At 59.4% G+C, this 22,786-nt stretch overlaps 1 protein-coding gene and 1 long non-coding RNA gene across 4 annotated transcripts in view; one reads left to right on the top strand and one right to left on the bottom strand.

Annotated features, from left to right (window-relative positions):
• MEF2D (myocyte enhancer factor 2D) overlaps nt 1–9,592 on the bottom strand; it is a 29,796-nt gene extending 20,204 nt beyond the window's left edge. The window contains exon 1 of one of the 3 annotated variants that reach the window (XM_047839821.1): nt 9,250–9,592. The gene's annotated coding sequence lies outside the window, so the exon portion shown is untranslated. The remainder of the gene's footprint in view (nt 1–9,249) is intronic. The other 2 variants (XM_047839819.1, XM_047839822.1) reach the window with 2 other exon arrangements.
• A 4,406-nt stretch (nt 9,593–13,998) lies between these two features.
• On the top strand, nt 13,999–21,096 carry LOC125155030 (uncharacterized). Its single transcript, XR_007148032.1, has 4 exons — nt 13,999–14,118; nt 18,796–18,886; nt 20,866–20,954; nt 21,045–21,096. It is a non-coding gene; the product is annotated as an uncharacterized LOC125155030 (long non-coding RNA).
• Nucleotides 21,097–22,786: the final 1,690 nt, after the last annotated feature.

Raw genomic sequence — 22,786 nt, 5'->3', positions numbered from 1 at the left:
TGGGTGGCAGGGACTAGGCACCTGAGTGCCCTTCCAGCCAGGACATTTGGTTCCCGTGCCCTTTGGAGAGGCCCAAAAGGGAGGTCGGAGTGGCTTATTCCATGGGGACGTAACAGAAGAGATGGCCCGGTTGGGTCCACTGTCCTCCAGCTTGGAGGGAAGGACAGCGTGGAGGCCAGAAGAGAGTAGGGATGGGGCTGATAAAGGGGGAAGGTGTTTTCTGAACAGTCATCCTCACAACAGATGGCGAGGGTCGATGGGGGCCCAGGGTCAGCCAGGGTGGGTACGAGGAGGGGACGCCAGGAGGGGACGCCAGGAGGGGACACCAGGAGGGGACACCAGGAGGGGACGCCAGGAGGGGACGCCAGGGCCCTGGCAGCCGAGAGTCAGCTACCGCACTGCCCAAGCACACCTGGAATGCCTATCGGACCCAGGGCTTGGGGTCCTACTGCTGATTACTAAGTAATGACTGGCCCAAGGTCACGGTCATGGTCATAAGTGGGGTCAGTTCTGGAACCCGAGCCTGAGCCTTGCTTCACACTCTACCGGGGCGGACTGATCAGGAATGACTCACTACCACTCATTTGCATGAGGATTTGCATAGTGTCTCTGACCTTATTCCATCTGGGCTCAACTTCCCATTCCAGGAACTGCCCCCCCCCCCCCCCCAGCATCCCTAGGCACTTCGGATGGCGTTCCTGGTACCTCAGACCTCCAGTGCCATCTTTCTCCTCCAGAAGGCACTCCTGGATTGATCAATAATCCTGGTGGTCCTGAGTTCTCAGGCAACAGGGTCCCCCACTTGTGCCCAGGTGCCTGTCCAGGTGAGGACAAGGGAGCAGGTGTAGTGAGGAGTGAGGGCTGCAGCAGGAGAGACTCGGGCAGTGAAGCGTGCCCGCCGCACGGCTGCCCGGGGCTCCCCAGGAGAAAAGCCCTGCCCCACGGCTGAGCACCAAGGCCCCAAGGCTGGGGCAGCAGAAGGATGCGGCGGGCTGTCCTTTACTTCCGCCCCGTCCTTATTTCTAAAATCCATTTCCAACACTCCGAACGAGAGGGGGCGGTCCAGCGCAGCAGGCAAGACAGATGCAAAGCTACCGAGAGGACTTCCCAGGGCTGAAGTTTTGGCCTCAAAATAGTCTCTGGGGCTCAAGTTTGCTTTGTTAGAAGTCACCCAGGGGCACCTGGGTGGCTCAGTCGGTTAAATGTCTGGCTTTGGCTCGGGTCACGGTCTCACAGTTCATGGGTTTGAGCCCCACACCGTGCTCTGCACGGACAGCACTGAGCCTGCTTGGGACTCTCTCTCTCTCTCCCTCCCTCTCTCTGCCCTTCCCCACCTGTGTTCTCTCTCTCTCTCTCTCTCTCTCTCTCTCTCTCTCTCGCTCACTCGCTCAAAATAAATAAGCTTAAAAAGAAAAGTCACCCAGCCAAGCACGGGCAGTGGGTAAACGTACAGGAGAGCATGGGGACCTAGTACACCACTCCAACCGATGGGCGCCCCAGGGCCACCGGTCCCCTGCCTGCCCTGAGGAGGTCGGACAAGCTGACCTCTGCCTGTCCAGTTACAGTGCCGACGCTTCCAGCCCTGCCCTCTGAAACACGGGAAGCCCAGCAGTGGCCTCCTATCCTCGGGCAGTCCTTCCTGCTATCTAACCTCCTTCCCTCCCACAGTGGCCCATCCTTCCACTGGAACCTAAAGCCGCTTCAGTCGCCTAGAGGAGAGTGGTGGACAAGGGCCCCTGGCCAGATGAAGCGGTTGGGACGGTTAGTGTGTCACCTTCCACCTCCCCACCCAACTTCCCTCTGGGGTCTCAGGAGACAGAAGTGAAAGTGGCAGCTGGGGCCTTGGGGGCGGGTCAGCTTGGGAGCCGTTGGGTGAGCATAACGCCACCGGTGCCGTGTCTGGGCCGCCTGCCATAGCCGACGGGTGGGCTGATGGTTAGACCAGGGGAGGGACTTCCCGTGGGAATGAGGGCGTGGGGTAACTATGGACCGGAGGCCCCCGACCAAAGGGAGAGCAGGCTAAAAAGGAAACAATGGAGGAAAGCGAGCGGGGGGCAGTCTCGGAAGGGCACTCTCTTCCAGGGCGGCGCCTGGTCCCTTGTTTAAAGCGGTTAGATCTTTCCTTCCCAAGCACAGGGCAGGGGCCCGGCTGAAGCAGACGGAGGGGGTCTGGGCCCTGACTGCCAGAACCTGGGGGCCAGAAGAGAGGAAGAGAAGGCCCGAGGCCTGGGCCCTCCCTCACACCGGGTGGGACCCATCCTGATGACGGGCAAGGTGGGGGTCAGAATGTGACTGTCCACCTACAGTCACAGTACACACCGGGCCGAAAGAGGCCAATCCAATCAGAGAAGGCAAATCCTCCTAGAGACATCACGACCTCAGGGAGCCACGGGGGATTTAAAGGGGCCGCTCAGGGCGGCGGCTGGGTCTCCTCCGGACTGGAAGGACAGTCCTCTAAGCCCCTGGCAGGGGAGGGCGGGCAGTGCGGCTGCGTGGGCCTGCTGAGGCGGCCAGCCAGGCAGCTCTTACAGGATTAGCTTGCTGCTTTCAGGAAAGGTGCCAGGTGGGGCTAAGATGCCCAGCCAGATGGAGGGGGCCCGGCGGGTGGAGGGGGGTACCTCCACACAGCTATGCAAACACTTGACCCCACATTCAAGTCGCACCCCTCCCCGCTACCCCGCATCCCGCCCTCGCGTGAAGGTTCTGTGCAAAGACCCTCTGCTCGCCGGCCAGGACCCCTGGCTGTCGACCAGCTTTCTCTGCCTGTGATCTGGTGCAATCCTTCCTCTGAGCGGGGGGGAAGTCCGGCCAGTTGTCCACTCTCAACCCTTCTGCCACACTTTACCACTGGGACCCACCCCCACCCAGGGGGCAGAGGGGTTCCTACCCTCCCCTGCCGGCCAGCCCCTCACCCCTTCCCCCCCTGGGCTGACAGGTGGGAGAAACAAGAGGGAACAGCTGGGCCAGGACACCTGTCTCCACCCAGTCAGTCCGGGCCCCACAGGCCTGCCATGGGGGGGTGCACCGGGGAGTCAGCAAAGGCGGGGGGGGGGGGGCAACTGTGCCGGCTGGAGGAAAGGGGCTCAAAGGTCAAGAAGAGATGTGAGGGGGGAGGCCAAAGTCCCCCCCACCCTGTCCAAAATCAGCCCTTCCTCCTGGTCCACCCCAACCGTGACCCTTCACCAAACGCAGAACACAGACACGCTTTAAAGGAGAAAACTCGAGGTTTGAGGTCATCAGCTCCATTCTCTAGGCCTCCAGGTTACTTGATTGCCTGGAGCCTGGAGCAGGAAGGCTCCAGAAAGGAGACAGACCCCTCCTCTCCCCCCCCCCCCCCCACCGACTGTTTCCTCTTGAGGTTGGGGATGAGCTCTCTTACTCCGTATTCTCCCAAACCGAACCCCAAGTATCTGCTGGGAGGGGGCGGGGCAGGGGGCAATCATGAGGACTGAGGGAGCATGCGGCCAGAGGGATCTGCTCGGACTCAAACTCACGGCGAGGTGGAGGTGGAGGGGCCGGTTCTGAGGCAAGGAGGCAGCCGGCTGGGGAGGCAGGGCTCCGCTCAGTGTCCCCAGCCCATCCCAGAGCCAGACTGAGCCCTAGGCCCGGAGGCCCCCGCAGGGCCCCCTCAGTACCTCCCACACAACCGAGCCCCTGCCAGGACACCGCCTGCCCCCACCCTGCCTTCAGGGCGGCCGCCCAGGGCCGGCAGGTCCAGGCCAGGCTGCAACTGGGGTCCAGAAGAAAAGAGGCACACCGTCTAAGCCCCCGCTCTCCGGACCGCCTCGCGTCTCCCCACGGAAGTCAACTCAGAGCCGGGCAGGGACAGGCCCCCCCCCCCCCCCCGGTCAGCAGGTCAGCGGTGGAGCGGAGCGACAGGGGTGGGCCCACCACACCTCCCTCCCCCTGGGGGTTCTAGCAACCCCTCCCAGGGCACAGGCCCCACCAGCCAGGCCTCCCGCCTTCCCACAAGCCAGAGCTCTGGCCCGGCCCGCCTTCCCGCACTGGGGTCTCGCTGTACCCAGCTCGAGGGGGCACAAGCAGGGGGTCACTGGGGCCTGCCCTCACACTCCTTGCCTGGGGCCCTCCTCCCGTGGCACTCCATCGGGGGACAACACCTCCCCAGGGAACCGAAGCAACATGTCCCTCAGTGTGCCACCAAACGCACCTCTGACCTCTGCCAGGGAGTCCTTCCACTCGTCCTCTTCCTCCTCCCTGGCCTCCCGGGGCCCCCGGCTACATGGCCCCGGCCGCAGGGCGGGACCCTTCCCTTCGCCTCAGACAGGGCCCCTGACACTTGCCAACTGGGAAGAGGGGCCTGTGAGGTCTCCCTACTCCAGCTGGATCGAGTGATGTGGAGACAGGGGTGTGGAGCAGACGACCCCCGAAGCAAGTGGCTTCAACCTCCAACTCGGCTCCCCAACTGGGAAGAAGTCGTGCAGACAAACGCAAGTCTCTGTGTCACCATGCCCAGCACAGAGCTTGGCACACAGGGACACGACAAATGGAAGTTTCCTTCCTCCAGTGCCCAGGGATCTCAAAACTTTCAGTTTTAGGTCTCCAAAGTATACTGGAAAGTAGAGCAAAGGGGTACGGCCGACGGTGAAGTTCCCTTGACCAGAGGGCGAGAACGCCTCCTTTCCTATATGCTTCCCTGGTCTGCCCAACTCCTAGGGGAGTGGCCGGAGCACCCGGCCAGGGGCACCAAGCCAAGGTCAGTGACCAGGCCTAGAGCCCGGAGCCTCCCGGGAGGCTGCGTTTAAATGAGTAAATATGGTCCCGCCTGGGTGTGGCCAGCAACAGGCCAAGCTCTGGACAAGTCCCTCCCTTCGCAGCCTGCAGCAGAGGGAGACAGCCCAGACAGCGGGCACTCCCCATCCCTGCAAAGGCTGTCAGGGTCCCGCGCAGAGTCCGTGAACACGTCCTCGGGTCTCCACGCCAGCCAGGACCAGCCAGAAGCATAGCTAGGCTCCCAGGAATGGTGGGGTTGCGGCCACAGCCTCGGGAAAAGGAAAAATCAGACGCAAAGGGGCTTGGGGACCAGCCAGGCTGAGGATCTACCCCCACAATGCCTGAGGACTCAGATGCCACCCTGCTCATCAGAGTGAGTGGGGAGGGTGACAGGGACCACAGCCAGAGCAGGACTCCCGGGTGCTCTGATCACAAGGCTAGTGACACTCCTGGATCCCTGGAGGGCTGACTTACCCCAGGGCACAGGTCAGCATGAGGGGCAGAGGCGGTGCGAGCCAGGGCCTCGGGGAGGGGCACGTGGGGATGCTGCAGGGGTGGTGACAGAGGTCAGCCAGGGGGGGCTGCCCAGCTGTGGTCTCACCTCCGTGCCTCCTGCTCTGGTCAGCCCTCCCTCTTACATGTTCTCGCCCCTCGTCCCCCACCCGTCCCAGGCCTCCGAGCCTTTAATCATCTTTCCATTTGCTGCCCTCCCCCGCCCCCCTCGGACCGGCAGCTGCTCCGTGGGTGTCCACACGCTCGTGTGCGCGCGTGTGTACTTGCACACCTTCATGCGTGTGCACCACTGAACTCTGGGGACGTGCCACGTGCGTCTGGGCACAGCAGTCTGTAGGAGACCCTCCTCCTCCCCCAGCACCCCTGCCGGGGGGAAGGGGCCCAAAGACTCCAGACAAACTCTCCTCGGCTTCAGGCAAGGGAGCAGGAGAGAAATTGAATACCCCGTCCTCACAAGGCCGCCGTGCGAGGCCTTTCAGCAGAGCCGCCTAGAACCACCAGAGAAGCAAGTGCTTGGAGATCCCCGTCTTTCCCAGGCCAGGCTAGAGCCACCTCTGTGCCCTGAGCCAGCTCCGCCCACGGGTCCCTCCCCGCATGCTGCCGGGGTGGACAGGCCGGGCGGCATCAGCCACAGCACGGCCAGGTGTCCTGCGTCCCGCGCAGAGCGGCTAGCGCCTCACACCTCCCCCTCCCGCCATGAGTAAGTCACCAAACTGGGACAGAAGGACGGTCGGTTGGCCGGACTCCGGCCCCATGACTGGCTCATAAAAGCCACCAGCAATTACAGTGATGCTGAGGCTCGGCCGGCTCGCCACCTCCTCCTCCTCCCTGTAAAAAGGGAGACAATTGCCTCAGACCAGGTGGCCTCAGAGAGCCCGGAGAGTCCCAGCCGTGGTCCCCAGGGATGGGGAGAACCCACCACCACCACCGTGCCACGAGACCCAGGATCTGGCCCTCGACGGCGGACTCCAGGCCCACGTCCGATCCTCACGTCCGCCACGGAAACTGAACGGACGCCAGCTACGACCCGTGCCCCGGAGGTCGGGCCTCCACGACCCAACCCCCATCAGCTCCCCTTCTCTGGTAAGGCCACGGCCGCCCGCACTAGAAGGGCAGAGAAACGGGGGCCTTGGCTCCAAAGGCAAGTAGGGAAATGCCGGCCCCACCCGTCTGTCCCTGCCTCCTCCTGCGCCCACACAGGCAGAGAAGGGGCTGGCAAGGTGTCCCGCACGGGGCCCACCCACACCAGGCCAGCGTGAGCGCCGAGATTCTGGACGCAGTGCCAGCCTCGGGAAGGCTGATGAAGGGGGGCACAAGTGCAGGCCCAGGTGGCCAGGAGAAGGTCAGCAAGATGAGCGGAGGACCAGGCCTCTCTGGGGGCACGAGGGCTCAGGATGCTCAGAGACACCTTCCCAGGGCAGACTCAGAGGAGGAACAGTGGGAAGGGTTAGGTCACAATCAGTGAGGGTCTAACCTCAGGCTTCCTCTCCCCTAAGGGGCCAGTGGCCCTACCCCCCCCCACCGCCGCCTCCTTGCTCTGATACTCTAGACCCCACCTAAGTGTATCCTCCACGCTGCCCCCCGCCCCCCCCAGCACACACCTCCCAGGAAAGACCAGGGAAGATTAAAAAAAAAAAAAAAAAAAAACCTGCTGGAGAAAGATTATATAACAGCAGCCAGAAAGACTATCATATCTCCCAGCCTGTGAGAAGAGCCAGGAGCCAGGGCAGAGCTGGGAAGCCCAGGCCCCTCCAGCCCCGAAGCAGAAGGGACAGAGTGGGGTGGGCAATGGGCAGTAACAGCCACCCTTCTAAATGCCCCACCACTCTGCTCCAGCCAATGGGTCCAGGGCACAGAAGCCCCGGAGGAACCTCTCACGCCCATCCCCCAACACAAGGGTTATGATGCTCTCTGACCAGGTCCCACTTCTTCCCTTGGAACGGGGGTTCCAAGAGCAAGAATTGTGGCTTCCTTCTTATGGCCTCTCCCTACTATGAAGCCATGCCTGAAACAGCACAGTGAGACTGAAGCTCTGACACAGACTTGCTGTGTGATCTCAGGCAAAAGGCTCAACCTCTCTGGTCTCTAGAGGAGTGTGAGTGAAAACTCTTCCTTTTCCAGGGAAACCAGAGACCCCTCCCTTACAAATCTACACACATACATACACACACACACACACACACACACACACACACACACACACACACAAGCACATACAGAGTAGGTGGGGGGTGGGGGAGAGACAACAAAGAGAATATGAGCACTGACACTTAAAGGTCCAACCGCCTGTGCTAGGACAAAGTGGGAAAGAGCCACACATCAGCTCTAGTATCCCCCCAGTCACCCCACATGAACGGGTCCTCAGCCACCCTCACGCTGATCCCACCCCGCCCCCACCTCCTGCCCAACACACTGGGAAACCACAGGAAGGAAATTCATTCCCAGGCAGGCCGTGGGAGCTGGGACAGCCAGGCTAAGTCCTGGGGCGGGTGTGACCCAGCGGCCACAGGCGGGCTGGACAGCTGTGAACACTGACATGTGCCTTTTCAATGCTCTCCTTGGCTACCAGGACCTCCCTGTCCGGGGTTTGAGGACAAGTGGGAGGCGGACAGCTCCCTAACTTCAATACACCCAATCTCCAGCTGGCCTGGGCTCCCCTCCTACTCTGAGGCCAGAGCAGCCCAAGGTCACCGCCCCAGACGGCAAACTTCCCATAGTCCAGGCTGGCCCCCGAATTGCCTAGGAGACCCGCGGAGGGGCTGAGGGAGGGGGGGAGCGCCACCCCCCAAACCAAAGAAACCAGGCCAACTGGGAACCCTCACAAAGGGGACTGGGCACAGGGAAGGGGGACACAGGATCCACCCACTGTACCCTCCCCCAACCCACCAACAATGCACCGTTTAGGAGGAGGTACAGAGAGCCTCCCACTCGGAAGGACAAACCCGAGGTAACCCAGTCGTGGTGCAAAGTGTGCCCCCAACCAGGACCCTCCCCGCACAGGGACAGACCTCTGGAGGCTGCTGAGAGGTCGGCCGGAATCACGAAGAAGGAGCCTTCTGCTCATCCCCCTAAGACCCCAACCTGACAGGAGGGGGCTGGCGTGGGCGCGAGACACAGGATGCATCCCAGTCTCCTTTGGCCCTCCCTCCCCGAAAGCCCCCCAAACTCTCCCTCGACCCCCACTCCCAGACCAGTCCAGCCTGCCATTGGTGGAGAGAGGGACTGGAGAACTCGTGCCCAGATGTTGAACAGCTGCAAACTTCTGGCCAGGGTTTCTCCGACTGGGGCTGCTGCCGAACCAGATCAGGGGTCTCGGAACGGAGGTAGGAGGTCCCCAGGAAGGGTCGAGCGTGCCCACGCCCGCGGCGGCCCCGCGTCCCAACTCCACAGGCACCCGGCAAACCCGGGCCCCGGACACACACACACTCACACACCCCAACCCACCACCCCGGTGTCATCTGAACGACGTCCCCCCTCCCTCCCCCGCTTCCCAAACAGCTGCGGCTCCCCCCCGCCCCCACCCTCCCGCCGCCCTCCCAGGCCCCCTTCTGCACCATTTCGGGCCAAGGAGGAGTGAACAGGCGGCGCGAGGAGGGAGAGGGAGGGAGGGCCGCCTGTTAAAATGTCAGTCGCTCCCGGCTGTCACCGGAGACCCCCTCTGAGGATGGCGCCCCTTCGCAGACCACTCGGAGGCCGTCGTAACCCCGGACACCCGCAGCCGGGCGCGTCCCCAAGCGCGGGTCCCCACCCCGACCCCGACGCGCAGGGGAATGAGCCCCCTGCACTTGTCCCCCGGCCGCGTCCCCCACACAAACAAGCAGCCCCCCACGTCGTCTCCCACCGACGCCGCCCGGAAACAGCCAGCTCCGCGAGTTCCTCCCACCCGGGGGCCACCCCATCCCACCCCTCAGGGGGACGGTCCCGACCACCCTCCACCCCAAACCCAGGACGGGGTGGGGGAGGGGGCCTCTTAAAGCGGCAGGCGCATTATTTTCCCCTACTCACCGGCCCCGCTGGGGGAAGGGGGTGTCACGGCTGGGACGCGTGGCCCTCGCCCCCGGTCCGGGGGATCTTCAACACCGGGCAGCCGCAGCTCCGGGCGGGGGGAATAACAAATGAGGCCGGCGTCCGCGCGGGCCCTGGGCGGCGCCGGGGGGCCTGGGCCCCCGCCGGGGGCGCGGGGGCGGACAGGCGCGCGGCGGGCAGGGGGAACCGGGGCCGAGCGCCCGAGCCGCCTCGGCGTTGTTGATATTTTGCTTCCTTCCTCCTTTCGGGCTCCAAAGGTAACTCCTCCAGCCCCCGGGAGTCGAGGCCGACGTAGGCACAGCTCAGCCTAGCTTGAGGGGTGGGGCCCGGGGCTGACGGGCAGGCAGGGGGGCCAATGGGAGGAGCCCGCGGCGGCGGGGCGGGGCCGGAGGGGGCGGATCTGGCCGCGGCCCCGCCTCGCGCCTCCCGCGGCCGGCCGGGCGGGCCGGGCGCCCCACCCACCGCCCTCCAGGCTAGGCTGCGGCGCCGGGAGCGGCGGATCCCTCCGCCGGCCGCGAGGGGAGGGGAGGGGTGGCGAGGCGAGGCGAGGCGAGGCGAGGCGAGGCGAGGCGAAGGGAGGGATGGGGAGGGGGCCGGGCTGGCGGCGCGGGGAGGCGAGGCTAGCCGATCGCGGAGGGCCGGCCGGCGCGGGGCGCCCCTCGGCGCTGCTGCTCCCGTCCGCTTGCCGCGGTCCTCCCCGCAGGCGCGACAGCCGCCGCGCACCCGCGCACACGAGCGGCCCCCCTCGGCCCCCAAGCCCCGGGAGAGTTGGAGGTGGCGGTCTAAGTAGACAAATTCAGGGTGGACGCCAAATGGCGACAAGATTCCGGCTCCCCCACTTAGTGTGCGCCGAAGCCGAGCGCAGAGGAGCACGTTCTCTGCCGGGGGTTACCTGGGGAGCTCGCCCGCCCCTCTACCTGTGACGGGCGCCTCCCTCCCCGGGCCCGGTTCGGCAGACGCCCAGCAATTTAAAGCGACAGCTCATAGTTCTTGGGTGACCTAATCCCCAGTGCCTGCGGTCCCAGAGCACTTACAGCCGAGGGGGGCAATTTAAAGGGGCGGGACCTTAATTTCCCCCAGCACAGGAAACGCCCGAAAGCATCTTATTAAAGAAGCAGTAGTAGCTCTTAAAAAAAAAAAAATTAAAAATTAAAAAATCCCTAGTTGCCCCAGGGCGTGGTGAATCTTCACGTGCCCTACAACAGAAGTGTGGGTGCCATGCCTGCCTACCCCACTGACCCGGCAGACTTCTTCTCCAGCAAACCTATCACCTCCGGATCCTGCTGTTTTCTACCTGCAGCCTTAGGAAATGATGGAATCCGGCTTCGATCTCTAAGAACCTTGCAGAACAGAGGGGCGCTCAGTTCTTCACACACCCTGATTTCTATCTGGCTGGGTCTGATTTACTGAACAAAGACAAGATTCTGCGTGAAGTGTTGGGTTAAGTTCTGGGTGAAGAGACTGATACATACGAGAGAGGCAGCTAGTCGTGGTGATCGAAAGCATCAACAGTGGAGCAGTGGAGCTGCCTGGGTTCGAGTCCTCACCTTACCCTGCGTTACCTTCCCCCATGTATGTTACCTGTGAACATGGGTACATGGGTTAACCTCCCTGAGCCTCGTGATCCTCATGGCTAAAATGGAGATGGTGATAACAGTGCCTAACCCCCACGTTTGGTGTGGAGATTAAATGAGCGTATGCAAGTAGACTGCTTAGAACAGTGCCTCACGCTACATTATAATAACTTAAGGGTTGGACTCCCAAGACAACTTTAGGCCCATTGTCCCATTCGGGCCTCAAAGGAGGCAAGATCAGTGGAGCTGCTTTGCCAATAGGTTGGAGGTTTATCTTGTATGTCCTAAAACAGGAAGCCAGCAGGCTCCTATTTCCTTGGCCTCAGTTTCCAACCCTTCCACCTGGCCCCTCCTTCGGGAAACCTGATTTAAACAGTGTCCTGCTTTGTCCCCAAATGTAGCTTCTCCGTTCTCCATCAGATCTGGGAGATGGGGCCCCAGCACCAGAAGATGTCAGTCTTCCCTGCGATGCAGGGCTAGCTTGCCCCAAAGACCTCACTCAGGGGAGGCTAGGGGAGCCCATCTGTCCTGTCCCAGAGGACCGTGAGAGGAGCAGAGCCTTTGTGCCAGGGCTGGGGCTGTGGCAGTAGCAAGATGGGAAAGTGCCTCCCCCCTCAAGTGGGGAACCTCCCCTCACTTGTGGCCTCTATTTTTAGTGCTTCCCCAGGCTCTCGCTGGAGAAACCGTTTAGTCATCAGGGTGTTTATTTTCCGGCTGTTTCCGACGTCGGGAAAGCAGAATGTTGAGACTGGAGAGATCCAGGGCTGCTGGAAAAGACTTCTTAGGAACAGGCCTGGGAACTCAGCCTTCAGACCTTTGGGTCCCAAGATCGTAGTTAAAAACCAAAGTGGGCACGGGGCAGCCAAGCCCCCAGGAGACCGAGAGATGGGTTCTCAGCCTGCCTCCAGTTTGGAGTCTCTCCAAGCCAGAGACCCCTATGGCCCCAGCTCTACTTGAAGGATTTTCTCCAAGAACATAGGCAGCCCCCAGAACAAATTCTCCCTGACCGCTGATTCCCAGAAACCCCCTCCCCAACCTCTGATAGATCTGCGCGGTGAGCCTCCCGCCAACCACAGCTCCAGCCAATCTCAAGCCGGAGGCCGGCTTGCCAGGGCTGTGATTGGCTGGCTAGTCCTCCTGCCTTGGAATGTTGGGTCCTTAACAAAGGAATGAGGAAGGAAGGTGAGTCACCTGGGAGGGTGTTAAAGGGCCAGGAGCTGGAGAGAGAAAGGAGCGAGGGAACAGTTCAGTGACGGAGATGGAGTGTCCCGAACCCTGCGATGCTGAATGATAATTCGCTAGAGAACAGAGTAGGAGAGAGTCGCAGAGACTGACGTTACAAGAGGGATAGAATTTACATATATTTATTGGGAGAAATTCATGGAAAAGAAAAGTAACAAATACAAGGTCTTCATTTCCGAGAAAGACTAAGAAAGGATCCAGGGAGAAATGTTGCTGGGAGTTAGATTATAATAAAGACTTCCTGAAACTGACTCACCGCATCTTTGTCTTCTAGCCCCTGCACTACCCATCCCAGGATCCTTTAGGGGGAAGAATACCCTGGCAGCCTCAGGGGCCTGGGTTTTCATTCTTCCTTCTCCCCCTCTGGCTCCCAACCCATCTTTTGTAGAGAAAAGTCATCTTACAGCCCAAAGTTGCTATAAAACCCCCGAGGAGGCAGACAAGTGCCCACCAAAGGCCTGTAAAGTGTGTGGCTCCTCCGTAACAGCGTGGCCCTCGAGGGCCCTCGTAGTTTCTACAACAAAGGGACACCCTTTATTCACACCGCCATGGTAATTGGGAAAAGTCTTCCTCACCCCCAAGGGCTGCTTCCCTTCTTGCCTGTTGTTCCAGAACCCTAGGAAGCCACTGCTGCTGTTCCAGCCTTCTTCTGGCTGCTTGGTTTGACCCCTTTCTCCTTCCTCACTGCCATTTGGAGGATCCCCGCCCCCCACCTCCCTCCATTTCATCCCTTCTACTGGGCTGATCATTCTTCCTCCCCATTTTTCAATCTCTCCCCACACCTTCCACCTTGTTTGTGAGGGCAGGGGCCATCAGCGGGGGTCTGGGGGCCCTCCTGTGTGCACATTCTCCACCAGGGCCTGTGTATCATCTGCTTGTGTAGAGTGCTCTGTAAGCCACGTGGCTACCTTGCCAGTACACATCGGGCTGGACTGACATTTTTGGTTTCCAATTTACTCTTCTGCACCGGGTCCTGATCTCCTTGAGGGCAGCAGTTAAATTAGCTTTGGTTTTGCAGGACCTGGAGTGGAACGCGTTCAGCCAATGTCTGTTACATGAATCTGGGCATATCTGTGTACGTAGCTGTGTATCTCAGTTAAGATTACAAAAACTTTAATGGATATCTCCTCTATTTGTCCATTGATTACTCTGTGCTGGCCCAGGGATGGGGCTCTGATCTGGGGCCCAGACAAGTCCAGCTCTAGGCCAGAAAGGGGGGCGGGGGGGGGAGGAGTTAAGCAGAGAGTTGTCCTAGGCTGTGCTGGCAAAGCTGTGCCCCAAGCTCAGTGCCAGGGTGCCCTGTCTGGGGCCAGGCCCCGGGGCAAAGGGCAGAGGCCCCGCCCTGGATCTGAAGGGGGCAGGAAAGGGGTGCCAAAGCCGGGTCCTCGGTCCGTGCCCCCCCTACAAGAGTTCCCTGCCCCGGGCTGGGCAGGATGTGGTGGCAGCTGCAAGAGGGTGGGCAGGATGTGGGGGTGGGGGCAGCTGAAACGAAGCCTGACATTCGCCTCCCCAGCTCCTCCCTCCTTCCCTCCCCCCCCAACCCGCCCCCTCCAGGTCACGTGCTTCTAGCCCGGGCACCGACGGACTATTTCTCCCTTTCTGCGGAAGGACATAATTGACATGGCAAACTCAAGTCACCTTCGACTTCAGCGGTACCACGCCTTTTTCTTGCCTCGTAGCCCAGGACAGAAAGTTTGCCAGATACACATTTCTTTAAAGCCCTGCTCACCAATTCGGGAGTGGCCCCTTTAAATGCAAATGAACCGCCTTCTCGCTCTCGCCCCCCCGCCCCCATCCCAACTTCGCTCCTCGTGCCCAGACTCCGCCAGCTGCCATTGACGTCACGCGTGCGTCAGCGTCGCCAGCCCAACCAGACGGCACGTGGGGGGAAGAAGGTGGCCTTAAAGGGCCAGCCGCCTTCGGCCGGCAGGGTCGCAGCTGTGAGTTTGGCCTTGGAAAGGAGGAATGAAATGAGAGGTGGGGAAATCTGTTGGAGCGAGAGGACATGCAGGATAGACGTTAGGAAGGACAGGTAGGAGTTGTGCTCCTTCCCAGAGTAGGAGGGCCAGGCGTTTCCTCTAGACTCCCCAGAAGGTTGGGGTTTGCGCCCGGGAGAGCAGCGCTGGAGGAGAACAGCTCTGAGAGTAGAGGAGGCTGGCACTTAAGACTCGCCCAGTTATAATGTCAGTCCTTCCTTCGTCCCTGCCCCGCATGTCCGCAACGCAAGGAACTCGTTCTCCCCTGCATCTCCAGCACGGTGCATTTCCAGCACGGAGAGCAAAGCTCCTGGTAGGCAGGTATTCGGTATTTGTAGAACCAATGGGATCCAGTGCAAAGTCGCCTCCTTCAGGAGGCTCTCCCTGAATGCCCCACCGGCGGGCTAGCGCGTCCCAGCTGCTAAGGACGGACCGCCCACAGCATTCAATGAACCTGCGTCTTCCTTCCTTGCATTAGCGACCACGAGGCAGTGCTGAAGCGCTCAGATCTTGGAGTGATGTAGACACGGGGTCGAATCCCCTTTTGTACTGTTTAGTGGCTGAGGGACTTTGGAACAAGTGTGTTCATCTTACCTCTGCTAAGTGTCAAATGGGGCTAATGCTGCTTGGACCACATGTTAGCGGGATTGAAGGAGGCGGCCCCTCTTGCATGGTATCTGTTTCATTGTAAGCCGCTCAATGATGGTGGGGAGTGCGTTTTAGCATGCTTCCCTCCCCCACCAAACTGTGTGCTTATGGAGAGCGAGGACCATGCCGCACTAATTTATTCCCAGAACCCACACCATGCAGGGTTTAGGGTTGGTGATTTAAAAATGTTTGCTGAGTGAATAAACATGAGTGAATGAGTGATTTCAGTATTTCCTGAAATCTGACCTCCAAACCCACCCCTGAAGCTGTTACCCAGAGGGAGAAAACACTACAAGTGCCCCGCTCTGTGCCCCAGCTTTTCAGCTCTGTGGCAGAGGTTGGGGTGAGGCCCTAATCACTGTGGTCGAACCAAAAGTATTATGCAAACAAGCCAGAAGTGATGGGTCTGCAGTGGAGAGTTGAGGGGGCCTCCCCACCCCAGCTCTGCTGCTTAGAACCCTGACCCGGGACCCCCAGGCTGGGCTGCCAGGGGCAGAGGACACTAAATGGAGCTGGACGAGGGGAGTTTCTTGCCCCTTCAGAGTCTCTTAGCCCAGACACGGGTCCATCTTCGGCCTCTCCTTCTCCGGAGCCCTGTCTGTCCTGTGCCCGGCTCTGCCTCCCATCCCCCACCCCAACCTTCATTCCTTCTACAGCTTCCCCGCGGTTATAGTGGGGGGTGAGGGGGGCACAAGGCCTCCTACCACCTGATTCCAGCTCGCTGGCCAGAGGAGCAAGAGCCACCTCATCCTGGTTCGGCCTGGCTCGTAGCTGCTTATCGATCTGATTTTCGATATCTGTCACCATCTCTGAAGCAGAAGGGCTTTCAGACAACAGAAGGAACTTCCTGCCAGGGGAGGAGCTCTGAGAGCCCTCTCCTTCCCTGAAGACCAGGAGGAAGTGGGGTGACCCTCCTCTGGGGGAGAGCAACCCTGTCAGCTCAGGAACCGCGAGGGGCACGGATGGGTCCCCACAGGACTCTCCCCGCTGCCTGGGTGCCGGCTCCACCCCCTGCCGGGGTAGGGTGCTGTCCAGGAGCATTCTGTGTTCCAGAAAACCCCAAAATAACCCAACTTTGCTGTCCAGCTGCTATTTCTGTCCATCTTGTTTAATTATTCAAACCCAAGTTGGGGAGTGAACTATAAAAAGCTCTCCTACTTGGGGACCCAGGAGAGCTGGGAGGCTCGCCAGGCTGCATTACCAACAGGGCCACATGGTTTGGGTGAGGTCACTTGGTCCGGTCTCCTGCCTGAAAGTTCCATCTGCTGTTTCCCTGCTTCCTCTGCTATAAGGCAGAGGCCAGGCCTCCCTCCCTGCATCTCCGGCTCTGTGGGCTCTGTGGCAGCCCGTCCTGCCGGGGAGCCGGGCTCCAGCCCGCACTCTGGAAGCGTGCGCTCACTGCTTCCTAGCCCTGGTTCTTATCCCCCAGATCCTATTATCAGACCCAAGCATCCAGGACTGAGGGGGTGGGGTGGCAGGAAATGCAGGTAAAGAGGTCAAGTCAGGGGGCGCCTGAGTGGCGCAGTCGGTTGAGCGTCCGACTTCAGCCAGGTCACGATCTCGCGGTCCGTGAGTTCGAGCCCCGCGTCGGGCTCTGGGCTGATGGCTCAGAGCCTGGAGCCTGTTTCCGATTCTGTGTCTCCCTCTCTCTCTGCCCCTCCCCCGTTCATGCTCTGTCTCTCTCTGTCCCAAAAATAAATAAACGTTGGAAAAAAAAAAAAAAAAAAGAGGTCAAGTCAGGTGGACAGTGCGATGGACACTGGGCCCTTGGAGGGCACTCTGTCAGTGGGGGGGCTGGGGGACGCTTTTCTGAGTGGGGCAGGTTCCTGTCACAGGTGCTGAGCTTCTTCAGGGGCTTCTCTTGGGGACTCTGATATTGTAGCTGAAGGGACAGAGGGAAAGCAGCAGGGACTTTGTTTTTCTGGGCCTAATCCTCTTCTGGTCGCCCAGAAGTTCAATGTCAGTTTCCATTGAAACTGAAGCCCAGGTTGCAGGTGTCGGTGGGAGGTGCGGAAAGCAGGGTACCCCTGGGGGTCTGTTCTGGGATCCCCCCTCCCCCCTTAGGCCTTTCCTAGAGAGGTGATAACAAAGGGTGTGGCCACAGTTGCTATGGCAACTTGGGGAGCGTAGTTGGGTGGGGGGGTGTTAGGACTGGGCCTCGCTCCGCCTGAGCAGGAGGGGCCGAAGGAGAGGCCGGGCCTGCCCTTGGGACTGATGCAGGTGGAGGCAGACTTACAGGATGGACAAGAGGACTAGGGCTTTGAGAAGCTGGGGGGTGGCGGAGCCCGGCAGGACTTTCCAAGAGACCGTGTGGGACCCAAGTGTTAGAGAGGGCCCTGGGTTTTACCCTCGGCCTGTCTGGGGGCTTGTTCCCACACATTCCCTGGCAGCGAACCTGCCCCCACCCCTGCCTCGGCTCTACTGGAGCTGCAGGGGAAGGTGCTGAGGTAGGGGAAGAGGCTGGCCGTTGCTAAGCAACCAGAGGCTGTGTACCTGGAGGGCATGGGAGGGGGCCCTGGCAAGGATCGCAGGCGCCAGGGAGGTGGGGAGACCGCGGAAGGCCTGGGTGGGTGGACAAAGCTCAAGGCTCCCTCTGCCATCGTCCTCCTGACAGCGGCAGAGGAGGGACGCACTTGTCACCCAGTAAGTGTGTTAATGAATGTGTAAGCGTGTGGCCCCTCTCCGGGGGGCTGCCACTGCACACGGCCCCCGTGGGACTCTCTCTGAGGGCAGGCGGGGCCCGGGCTGGGGGTAGGGGCCGAAAGACAGTGTCAGCATCTCTCACTGGTTATGGGAGGGGGGAGGGCTTGCCTGTCCGTTGAAGGGAGCGCCCCTATGGAGATGCTGCGGCTGGAGGGGGGCAGCTTGGGTGAGACAGGCTACACAGGCGAGGCCGCCTGAAGTCCAAGTGCTCTCAAGGCTCGTGTTGTCCACCGTATTTCATCGTTTCTAATCTATTATTTTCAGCATATTTGGGGGGCGGGCTGGAGATTGACAGAGGTAACCATCAAAGGGAGCCCTGTGGCCCACACACCTGCATCCCTGCCAGGCTAAGGAAGCCGCTCAGGCCATCCGCAGTGTGGACACACGACCGCCCCCGCGCGTGGCTGGTGGCTCCCCACGGACTCAGCTCCCATCCAGAAAGCGCACCTTCATGGGGCGAGCATTTGCTGTGCACCTGTGCCGGAGTCCTGGGGAAGCGGCGAGAGGTGGGCCCGGTGGACTCTCCCCCCGCACCTGCGGTCTCTCCCGGGATGGTCCCCAAACCCTGCAGGGGACCGCCTGTGCTTCGCCCCCTCCTCTCCATAAGCGCTGGCAAGTCGCGAGACCCACCCCCCCCCCCGCCGCCGCCATTGCACGTGCTCCGGACCGACCCCCAAGGGCCGTGTTGCTGGGAAGACGCAGGGGCCTCCTGGTTGCTGACCCACGAGAAAGAGAAAAACCTGGGAATAAAAGGGTACAGGCTCATTTTGTTTTCATGCCCGCCTCACGGGGGCACCCCGGAAGGCATGAGGCATATGTTCTCAGCATCGCACCACAAGCCCACGGATGTCTGAATCCTCATCCTCCTTGTGCAGATGACCAAACAGAAGCTCAGAGAGGTCGAGGAGCCATGTTCATGGTCACACAGCAGGAAATGGCTCTGGGATTCCAAGCCAGGCCTGTCTGTTGCCCCGTAAACGATCGAGGGAGAAAACACTTTCCCTGTTGGCCTGACTATGTGGTCACAGGGACACTGGAGGGGCCCAGGACCCCAGAGGGAGGGGAGACCTCAGAGCACGGTTAGGCAGTACCCCCATGAACTAATAAAGAAGCAGCGGGCACTCAGAAATCCTGCGTGGTCACACGGGGACCTCGGAATCGCGCAGGTTTAGAGAAAGCCAGTGCAGAAGGCTGGGTCGGGCAGACCGGAGATGGAGTTCCAGCTCGGCCGTTTCTAGCTGTGTGGCCTTAGGCACGCCACTGACCCTCTCTGAGCTTCACTTTCCTCAGCGTGAAGGTGACACTCCTGGAAAACTGCAGAGATTACATAGGGCTATGTGTGGTGCCTTGCAATAATTCTCCTCTCCTTCCTTTCCCTGCAGGAGGAGATCGCGGGTGACCAAGGGCACATTGAAAGGCCCACGCAAGCCTGGTGGCCGAGTGACAACAGTACTTTGGGGGAGCCTCGCAGAGGTTTGTGGAAGGTCTCTGAGATGTCTCCCCCTCTCGTGGCGGGGGCAGCAGGGAAGCGATGTATGAAGCAAGAGTTATCAAGAAAGGGCCCAAAAGCTGTCCTCTGCTGGAGGGATGAGTAATGATGACAGGTGACAGAGGGGACACAATGTCCATTCCTGTTTCTCACCTTTAAGACAGATTTTTTTTAAGTTTATTTATTTTGAGAGAGAGTGAGAGAGCAGGGGAGGGGCAGAGAGAGAGAGGGAGAGAGAGAATCCCAAGCAGGCTCCACGCTGTCAGCAGAGAGCCTGACGTGGGGCTCGAACTCACGCACCGCAAGATCATGACCTGAGCTGAAGTCGGATGCTTAACCAATTGGGCCACCCAGGCGCCGCCCAAGACAGATATTTAAAGTGGAGACAAGAGGGGCGCCTGGGTGGCTCAGTCGGTTAAGCGTCCGACTTCAGCTCAGGTCACGATCTCTCGGTCCGTGAGTTCGAGCCCCGCGTCGGGCTCTGGGCTGATGGCTCGGAGCCTGGAGCCTGCTTCGGATTCTGTGTCTCCCTCTCTCTCTGCCCCTCCCCCGTTCATGCTCTGTCTCTCTCTGTCTCAAAAATAAATAAACTTAAAAAAAAAAAAAAAGAAAGCCCAATATGACTTTGGGCAAATCATTTTAAATAAATAAATAAATAAATAAATAAATAAAGTGGAGACGAGAGAATGGAAGTTCTAGAAAGGATGACAATAGATTCCCCAGCCCAGTCATCCGTGACTTCCTGTGTGCAACATGGGGATCAGCCACTGTGCCCCGAACCCACGGGCGGCCTCGCCTGGTCGTGCGCCCAAAGCAGGTGTACCGTTAGAGGGTAGTGGACTCGCAGGGAAAGAGGGAAGACGGAGCATCACTGCTGTGCCCGGTGCTTGGACTCTGTGCACAGGGCAGGGGTCTTTAAGGGTGGCCTCGAAGGCTAGGAGCTCGTCAAGGTCCCTCCCGGAGCTCCACGCAGGGCCCGGCGGCTTCCTTTGTTCGTTTCGCACAACGGGCTCCCAAGTAGGCCTTCCTTTGAAGCCCCCTCCCCGGACCAAAGCAACCCCCCTTCCCCGCCAGCCGTGCTGCCTTGTGGAATGTCTCTGCCGCAGAAGGAAGGCCGCACGGCCACACGGCGAGCCGGGCCCGCTGAATGGCAACTGTCGTTACAGTGACTTACGGTTTCCGGGATTGATTGGGTTCCGCTGGGTGGTTTTCACTCAGCGGCTCGTGTTCTGACCGGGTCGGGGCTGAAGGCGTCCTCTTGGCCTCACGTGTCTGGACTCGGGCTGGGAACACTCAGACGGGCGGGCTCCAGGAAAGCTCTGCTGATTTCTCTGTCCAGCCCGTCCTTGTGGTCTTTCCAGCACGGGGCCTTCAGAATCCTTCCAGGGGGGCTCAGGGCTCCAGAATTGACGTGTCTGAGCACAGAGAGCCACGGCGGGTCGGTCCTGCTTCTTAGGACCTGGCCTTGGGAGTGACCTAGTGTCGCTTCTGGGCCACGGTAGTGAGGCGGTCACGGGCCCCGCCCGGGTGGGGACGGAGCCTCCACCGGTGGACAGGGCGAGGTTTTGGAAGAGCGGTGGGATAGGAAGTGGCCTGCCCGTTTCTGGAAACCGCACTCTGCCACAGTATGTTTGCACACGTGGATGCAAATATATAGAAAAAAGGCCCCAGAGGGTCTGTACGAAAATATCAGCAAGGCTTACCTGTGGAGGGCGCGGGGTGCAGGTGCCTTCTGTCTACCTTCGTATGCATTACTTGAGTCTTTTACTTGGAGATGATATGTACGTTATTTTGTTGAGTGGAAAGGGAAGAAAAAAGGGAGAGACACCAGGTAAAAGTTGGCTGCAAGCCCTTCATCGTAACAGGTTTGATAGATTGGTGTTTCTGGAGACTGTGGCACCAGGCATCTGAATTTCATGAGCGCATTTCATTAGGTTGGTTATGTTTTATTCATTTTTTTTAGGAATCTCTGCACCCGACGTGGGGCTCAAACTCATGACCCCGAGATCAAGGGCTGGAGGTTCTTCCGACCCAGCCGGCCAGTAGCCTCAGGTTGGTTAGATTTTATTTTATTTTGTTTTGTTTATTATTTATTATATTTTATTTTAATTGTTTTAATGTTTATTTATTTTGGGGAGACAGAGAGACAGAGCGTGAGCAGGGGAGGGGCAGAGAGAGAGGGAGACACAGAATCTGAAGCGGGCTCCAGGCTCCAAGCCGTCAGCGCAGAGCCCAACGCGGGACTTGAACTCACTGACTGCAAGATCCTGACCTGAGCTGAAGTGGGACACTTAGCCGACTGAGCCACCCCGACGCCCCAGGTTGGTTACATTTTAAGTAAGATGCAGAAATGCGGACAGAGTTATTATTATCTTTCAGCGTTATTGAGATATCATTGACATATAACATTATATCAATTTCAGGTGTGCAGTGTAACAATTCGATGCGAATTCCTATTGAGAAAGGATCGCCATAGTAGGGTTAGTTAACATTCCACAACCTCACACCATCATCGTGTGCGCACGGGTGTGCGTGGGGAGGACATTTAGGACCTGCTCTCAGCAACTCTCACGTGTCGCTAACTGTAGTCACCACGCTGTGAGTTACACGCTCAGCACTGGCTCCTCTCCTGACCGGAAGGTTGTGCCCTTTGACTAACATCCGCCATTTCTACCCCTGCCCCCGAGAACAGCGTGATTCACTCCTTTAACAAACATTTATTGCCTGCTGCGGCCGTACCCGGGACATCTTGTTAGCGGGTCTCAGTTAGCTTTGAGGGACATCTCTCTAGGTCCCTCCATGGCCGGGTCCCGCTCCCCACGTTTACGTGGAAACAGAAGAGTGGGTCCTGTCGAGGAGATGGCGTCAGGATGTAAAAAGACTTCAACGTATTAGATAAAAATCGGGGCGCCTGGCTGGCGGTGGAGCGAGCGACTCTCGATCTCCGGTTGTGAGTTCGAGCCCCACGCCGGGGGCACAGACTACTTTAAAAAAATCTTTAAACGTGTGTCTGTATATATGAAATAAAAATAGTGAAGATGTTCCTCTCCACCCTCGCGATTGTGTATTGCTATGTAACGAACCGCCTTAAAACGTAGTGGCTCAGAACAACAATAACAACGTGATGGGTATGATTATGGTTCTGGGCCTGACCGAGCTCAGTCGGGCGGCTCTCTCCCAGGGCCGCTCCGGTGGCTGGAGGGCCCCCAGAGGCTTCCGCTCACGCTCAGTTGTCAGCTGGGGCGTCCACCGCCAACGTCCCTGGACACTGACGCTTCTGCACGAGACCTCGGCTTCTTCACCGCGTGACCGGAGGCTTCCAAAAGAGGATGTCCCCCAGGACCAGACAGAAGTCACCACATTTCTTACGACGTTGCCGTAGAAGTCAACAACCTCGCTCTCAGGGTGAATACAGATTCGAGGGGAGGGAGCACCGATGTCGCCTCTCAGTGGCAGCCGTGCTGCTGTCACAGCAAACGCATGGGCACGGGGATTCTGTCCTGTCCACCTTAGAAGATACAGTCCGTTGGGGCGCCCGGGTGGCTCAGTCGGTTGAGCGTCCGACTTTGGCTCAGGTCATGATCTCATGGTCTGTGAGTTCGAGCCCCGCGTCGGGCTCTGTGCTGTCAGCTCATAGCCCGGAGCCTGCTTCCGATTCTGTGTCTCCCTCTCTCTCTGCCCCTCCTCGACTCATGCTCTGTCTCTCTCTGTCTCAGAAATAAATAAACATTAAAAAAAATTTTTTTTTTTAAAGACAGAAAATACAGTCTCCTACGTTCAGTAATTATCAAGGAAATTAAAGGTAAACAGCGATGCTTGTGTTTTTCAAACGAACAGTGGACTCAGTTGATGCGGTAAAAGCCGGGCCTTCTGTGTCAGGCCAT

Source organism: Prionailurus viverrinus, chromosome F1, assembly GCF_022837055.1.
Source record: "Prionailurus viverrinus isolate Anna chromosome F1, UM_Priviv_1.0, whole genome shotgun sequence".
Classification (NCBI taxonomy): Eukaryota; Metazoa; Chordata; class Mammalia; order Carnivora; family Felidae; genus Prionailurus; species Prionailurus viverrinus.
The sequence above is the reverse complement of the archived record's forward strand: the minus strand, read 5'-3'. Positions and strand labels throughout refer to the sequence as shown.